At 49.4% G+C, this 6415-nt stretch overlaps 1 pseudogene; it reads left to right on the plus strand.

The window, feature by feature from the left end:
* LOC112071237 (kinesin-like protein KIF16B) overlaps positions 1-6415 on the plus strand; it is a 72280-nt pseudogene that overhangs the window by 42238 nt on the left and 23627 nt on the right.

A 6415-nucleotide genomic window follows, 5' to 3' on the forward strand; every position in this document is an offset into this window, starting at 1 on the left:
AGGTCGGGGAGAGACTGTAGCTCTGAGGAACGAGGGTATCCGTGTTAGTGTTGGACTCAGAACTACCTCATCTAATCGGCATCGACGATGATCTTCTCAGCACCGGCGTTATTCTCTATCATTTAAAAGTAGTAAGGCCCAGAGAGCTATCATGCAAATATATATATATATATATATATATATATATATATATATACACTGCTCAAAAAAATAAAGGGAACACTTAAACATCACAATGTAACTCCAAGTCAATCACACTTCTGTGAAATCAATCTGTCCACTTAGGAAGGAACACTGATTGACAATACATTTCACATGCTGTTGTGCAAATGGAATAGACAAAAGGTGGAAATTATAGGCAATTATTAAGACACCCCCAAAAAAGGAATGGTTCTGCAGGTGGTGACCACACACCACTTCTCAGTTCCTATGCTTCCTGGCTGATGTTTTGGTCACTTTTGAATGCTGGCGGTGCTTTCACTCTAGTGGTAGCATGAGACGGAGTCTACAACCCACACAAGTGGCTCAGGTAGTGCAGTTCATCCAGGATGGCACATCAATGCGAGCTGTGGCAAAAAGGTTTGCTGTGTCTGTCAGCGTAGTGTCCAGAGCATGGAGGTGCTACCAGGAGACAGGCCAGTACATCAGGAGACGTGGAGGAGGCCGTAGGAGGGCAACAACCCAGCAGCAGGACCGCTACCTCCGCCTTTGTGCAAGGGGGTGCACTGCCAGAGCCCTGCAAAATGACCTCCAGCAGGCCACAAATGTGCATGTGTCTGCTCAAACGGTCAGAAACAGACTCCATGAGGGTGGTATGAGGGCCCGACGTCCACAGGTGGGGGTTGTGCTCACAGCCCAACACCGTGCAGGACGTTTGGCATTTGCCAGAGAACACCAAGATTGGCAAATTCGCCACTGGCGCCCTGTGCTCTTCACAGATGAAAGCAGGTTCACACTGAGCACATGTGACAGACGTGACAGAGTCTGGAGACACCGTGGAGAACGTTCTGCTGCCTGCAACACCTTCAGCATGACCGGTTGGCGGTGGGTCAGTCATGGTGTGGGGTGGCATTTCTTTGTGGGGCCGCACAGCCCTCCATGTGCTCGCCAGAGGTAGCCTGACTGCCATTAGGGTACCGAGATGAGATCCTCAGACCCCTTGTAAGACCATATGCTGACACATGCACATTTGTGGCCTGCTGGAGGTCATTTTGCAGGGCTCTGGCAGTGCACCTCCTTGCACAAAGGCGGAGTAGCGGTCCTGCTGCTGGTTGTTGCCCTCCTCGCATTGATGTGCCATCCTGGATGAACTGCACTACCTGAGCCACTTGTGTGGGTTGTAGACTCCGTCTCATGCTACCACTGGAGTGAGAGCACCGCCAGCATTCAAAAGTGACCAAACATCAGCCAGGAAGCATAGGAACTGAGAAGTGGTGTTGGTCACCACCTGCAGAATCACTCCTTTATTGGGGGTGTCTTGCTAATTGCCTATAATTTCCACCTTTTGTCTATTCCATTTGCACAACAGCATGTGAATGTATTGTCAATCAGTGTTGCTTCCTAAGTGGACAGTTTGATTTCACAGAAGTGTGATTGTGACTTGGAGTTACATTGTGTTGTTTTAGTGTTCCCTTTATTTTTTTGAGCAGTGTATATAATATACACCGCGTGTACAAACATAGCCTCATAGCTAAGGGTCTGATACTTATATAATTAAGGTATTTCAGTTTTTTTTTATATAATATATTATATCACATTTGCAAAAATGTCAACCTGTTTTTTGTTTGTCATTATGGGTTATTGTGTATAGATTGACTTAAATTATTATTTTTTAAATCAATTTTAGAATAAGGCTGTAATGTAACATGTTGAAAAAGTGAAGGGGTCTGAATAGTTTCCGAATGACCTGTACATTCTCAATGTGTCTTTTGGTACGAGCCAATATCGCACCTTGTTCTAAAACTACTGCTAAATGTGACAAATCCATATTACTGGTCGGTACTAGTGCACTATATAGGGAATAGGGCTCTGCGTCTAAAGTAGTGCACTATATAGGGAATAGGGCTCTGGTCTAAAGTAGTGCACTATATAGGGAATAGGGCTCTCTGGTCTAAAGTAGTGCACTATATAGGGAATAGGGCTCTGGTCTAAAGTAGTGCACTATATAGGGCTCTGGTCTAAAGTAGTGCACTATATAGGAATAGGGCTCTGGTCTAAAGTGAGTGCACTATATAGGGAATAGGGCTCTGGTCTAAAGTAGTGCACTATATAGGGAATGGGGCTCTGGTCTAAAGTAGTGCACTATATAGGGCTCTGGTCTAAAGTAGTGCACTATATAGGGCTCTGGTCTAAAGTAGTGCACTATATAGGGAATAGGGCTCTGGTCTAAAGTATGCACATATAGGGCTCTGGTCTAAAGTAGTGCAATATAGGAATAGGGTCGGGTCAAGTAGGCACTATATAGGGCTCTGGTCTAAAGTAGTGCACTATATAGGGAATAGGGCTCTGGTCTAAAGTAGTGCACTATATAGGGAATAGGGCTCTGGTCTAAAGTAGTGCACTATATAGGGAATAGGGCTCTGGTCTAAAGTAGTGCACTATATAGGGCTCTGGTCTAAAGTAGTGCACTATATAGGGAATAGGGCTCTGGTCTAAAGTAGTGCACTATATAGGGAATAGGGCTCTGGTTCTAAAGTAGTGCACTATATAGGGAATAGGGCTCTGGTCATTAGTAGTGCACTATATAGGGCTCTGGTCTATAGGAGTGCACTATATAGGGCTCGGTCTATAGTAGTGCACTATATAGGCTCTGGTCTAAAGTAGTGCACTATATAGGGCTCTGGTCTAAAGTAGTGCACTATATAGGGCTCTGGTCAAAAGTAGTGCACTATATATAGGGCTCTGGTCTAAAGTAGTGCACTATATAGGGAATAGGGCTCTGGTCTAAAGTAGTGCACTATATAGGACTCTGGTCTAAAGTAGTGCACTATATAGGGAATAGGGCTCTTGTCTAAAGTAGGCACTATATAGGGAATAGGGCTCTGGTCTAAAGTAGTGCCGACTATATAGGACTCTGGTCTAAAGTAGTGCACTATATAGGGAATAGGATGCCATTTGGGATGCAGTCCTTAGATTGGATTCTCCCATTAGGAGATCGACTTACTACCAGGCAGACTTAATAACATTGGCCTTGGGTTCTGATTGCAGGAAGGCAGGACGCTGGTGGGTCGACACGAGGCGCCGTCCAATCAGGATATCGGTGAGTCAGGAGGAGGAAGGCATATCTGCGGTGGGCTCCATGTGAATTTTGTATGTTATTCTGGAGACGTTTAGGCACTCATCTCCCTTTTGTCCTTTTGAATTGGACTGCTCATTATGTGATCAAGATAAGTCATTCTGAGCCTCACCTTGCTCAAACTGACCCCCTTAAACTGACCGTTTCTGTCTCGACATCTGCTCGCTTCCCTCCCGTTCTCCATGGTGCTGGTTTGCAGGAGGAACACCGTCTTTGAACTCTGACCTCTAACCCTGACTCCCGGTCATTTCTAGATGGGATATAGCTTTTTGTCAAATTGCATTGTAGCTAACCCTTGTCCTAACCTTAACCTACTCCTGCTACTTGCTACGTTAGTTCTTCTAACCTGCTGCTTAAGCTCTAACCTGCTACGAAAAGTACATTTTTGACAAAAGCTGTATCTCTTCTAGACAAACCCTGTCTCCCACCATGCAGTGCTCCATGGTGCTGGTCTGCAGTGTCCACGATAATCAGACCGCATGCCTTTGGGTGGGAGACAGGGTTTGGCCCTTTGGGACAACAACTTCCATTGTCAGAGCGGTCACTCGACTATCTTGTCAATATAATTGATCATCTTTGTCTGCAGGAGGAGCACTGTCTGTTTGAACTCTGACCCCTAACCCTGTCTCCCACCATGCAGTGATCCATGGCGCTGGTCTGCAGGAAGAACACTGTGTGTTTGAGAACTGTGATGGAGTTGTGAAGCTGATCCCCCAGACGGGGGCGCTGTGCTCTGTTAACGGACTGGAGATGACCCGGCCCTGCCAGCTCACACAGGGTAATGATCCATGTGTGGGTAATGATCCGTGTGAGTGTGTTAGGAGACTCTGCAGGATAATGAGTCTGTGTGGACTTGGAAGACATGCTAAACCTCTAGTAGCTGCTCCACCCACGGAGACGTCGTCCACCCACGGAGACGTCGTCCACCCACGGAGACGTCGTCCACCCACGGAGAGCTCATCCACCCCCTTCTTCCTTTAAGACTAGACTACACAACCTTTCTCTGCTCTGAACTTTCAGGCAACTTGACAAAATAAAACTGAAAAGTTTTTCCTCAATTCTCACTCCTTTGCCGAGGTTAAGTGAATGCATTGCCATGAAGTACTCAATCTCTCTGACATGATTGGCTTTTGTCCAGACTCCGGCTGGCTGGTTTTTACCTGAGGAAATGGGCTACAACAACTCTGCAATGCTTTGTAAAGCTACGGCATAGAGGCTGATATCAGGGCTTATATAGCTCACACTCAGATAAACCACACCAAGAGATTTTCTCCAGGTCTCCTATCTCGTTCTCTCTCTTCTACCTCTCTCTCCTTCTTTCTCTGCAGCAAACACTAATCTTGCTTCTATTAATGGCTTTTGATGAGTGACAAAGCACCTGAGAGGACGGTGAGTGATGGATCTCAGCTGCAACAGGAGCAGGAATTACTATCAAATGTCCTGTAGAAAATGGCCTGAGACGCAGCCTCTTCAGGAGAGGGGGGGATGTTGGTTCAGACGCAGCCTCTTCGGGAGGGGGGATGTTGGTTCAGACGCAGCCTCTTCAGGAGGGGGGGGGGGATGTTTGGTTCAGACGCAGCCTCTTCAGAGGGGGATGTTGGTTCAGACGCCAGCCCTCTTCAGGAGGAGGGGGATGTTGGTTCAGACGCAGCCTCTTTCAGGAGGGGGGGATGTTGGTTCAGACGCAGCCTCTTCAGGAGGGGGGGATGTTGGTTCTGACGCAGCCTCTTCAGGAGGGGGGGATGTTGGTTCTGACGCAGCCTCTTCAGTAGGGGGTGGGATGTGGTTCAGACGCAGCCTCTTCAGTAGGGGGGGATGTTTGTTCTGACGCAGCCCTCTTCAGGAGGGGGGGGGGGGATGTTGGTTCTGACGCAGCCTCTTCAGTAGGGGGGATGTTGGTTCTGACGCAGCCTCTTCAGGAGGGGGGGGGGGATGTTGGTTCTGACGCAGCCTCTTCAGTAGGGGGGATGTTGGTTCTGACGCCAGCCTCTTCAGTAGGGGGGGATGTTGGGTTCTGACGCAGCCTCTTCGGGAGGGGGGGATGTTGGTTTCAGACGCAGCCTCTTCAGTAGGGGGGATGTTGGTTCAGACGCAGCCTCTTCAGTAGGGGGATGTTGGTCACGCAGCCTCTTCAGGAGGGGGGATGTGTTCAGACGCAAGCCTCTTCAGAGGGGGGATGTTGGTTCAGACGCAGCTCTTCAGGAGGGGGGGGGGTGTGTGTTCTGACGCCAGCCTCTTCAGGAGGGGGGATGTTGGTTCAGAACGCAGCCTCTCAGGAGGGGGGGGGGATGTTGGTTCTGACGCAGCCTCTTCAGAGGGGGGGGGATGTGGTTCAGACGCAGCCTCTTCAGTAGGGTGGGATGTTGGTTCTGACGCAGCCTCTTCAGGAGGGGGGGGATGTTGTTCTGACGCAGCCTCTTCAGTAGGGGGGGATGTTGGTTCTGACGCAGCCTCTTCAGGAGGGGGGGGGATGTTTGGTTCTGACGCAGCCTCTTCAGCTAGGGGGGATGTTGGTTCTGACGCAGCCTCTTCAGTAGGGGGGATGTTGGTTCAGACGCGAGCCTCTTCGGGAGGGGGGGGATGTTGGTTCAGACGCAGCCTCTTCAGTAGGGGGGATGTTGGTTTCAGACGCAGCCTCTTCAGTAGGGGGATGATTGGTTCAGACGCAGCCTCTTCAGGAGGGGGGATGTTGGTTCAGACGCGCAGCCTCTTCAGGAGGGGGGATGTTGGTCAGAACGCAGCCTCTTCAGGAGGGGAGGGGGGGGGTGTTTGGTTCTGACGCAGCCTCTTCAGGATGGGGGGGATGTTGGTTCTGACGCAGCCTCGTCGGAGAGGGGGATGTTGGTTCAATGCCGTAAAGGAGTAGGGGCAGGTATCTTTGATGTGATACTCTATTGCTCTCTCTTCTCTAGCGTTTTTTTCATCTCTCACAGCCAGGTCGGGTTGGAGTAAGCCAGGCTATAAAGCGGGAGAAAGCTCCCAGGCAGGCAGCCCAGGCCTGGCAGAGCTAACTGAATAATGGCGGTCTTCTATGGGGGGCTAAAGTTGGCTCTCTTCAGCTCTCTGCCTGCTTGGCTGGTTCTATTGCCAATTGCATTGCTAAAGTCATTCCTCTCCTTG

Source organism: Salvelinus sp. IW2-2015, unplaced genomic scaffold (genome assembly GCF_002910315.2).
Source record: "Salvelinus sp. IW2-2015 unplaced genomic scaffold, ASM291031v2 Un_scaffold1553, whole genome shotgun sequence".
NCBI classification, from domain to species: domain Eukaryota; kingdom Metazoa; phylum Chordata; class Actinopteri; order Salmoniformes; family Salmonidae; genus Salvelinus; species Salvelinus sp. IW2-2015.